The following is a 654-nucleotide window of genomic DNA, read 5'->3' on the forward strand; positions in this document are numbered from 1 at the left end:
GACTTCTGTGCCTCTGGGGATGGCGGACTCATGGCCGTTTGCTGCGTCCCACAGAAAAAAACAGTAGGAAAGACCACCGGAGCCTAAAGACAGATACTGTATGAGCAGTCTAAGCCTGAAGCTTTAGCAGAAAAACACAGCAGAGAGACACTTACCTAACAAACAGGAATAGAACTGAGAAAAACCAGCAGCACCTCCTCCTCTCAAACTGACTGGGCTACAAAGAGCCTCAGCATTCCTGAATCCTGAGACTAAGAGAGCACAGGAAAGATGAGGCTTGGCCAAATACACCAATCATAGCACAAGAGGCACAGCCAAGCCAGCCTATGCGAGGAGGGGAGGCGCACACGTGACCCTATAGCGGGAGGAAGCTAACGAAAGCCGTGACCTTACGCTGCACAATGGACCAGACTGCAGACTGCATGAGACAGGAACAGGAGAGAGAGATAAGGATACAACAGCAGCCACCCCCGCCATTCCAGCTGGTAACAACTAGATGGCCATGGCACAATAGGGCACGCCGCATCAGGGAGATTTACTCCTAACTGCAGCGTCTTCCACAACCAGCCAACCTGTGGATACATTTCAGGGGTAGATAAGTCTGTAAAGAATCTTCCAGAACCACGCCCACTGCAAGTCCTGAGCAAGACAGGA

The sequence above is a fragment of the Nanorana parkeri genome, unplaced genomic scaffold (genome assembly GCF_000935625.1).
Source record: "Nanorana parkeri isolate BGI_ZX_2015 unplaced genomic scaffold, ASM93562v1 scaffold752, whole genome shotgun sequence".
Taxonomy (NCBI): domain Eukaryota; kingdom Metazoa; phylum Chordata; class Amphibia; order Anura; family Dicroglossidae; genus Nanorana; species Nanorana parkeri.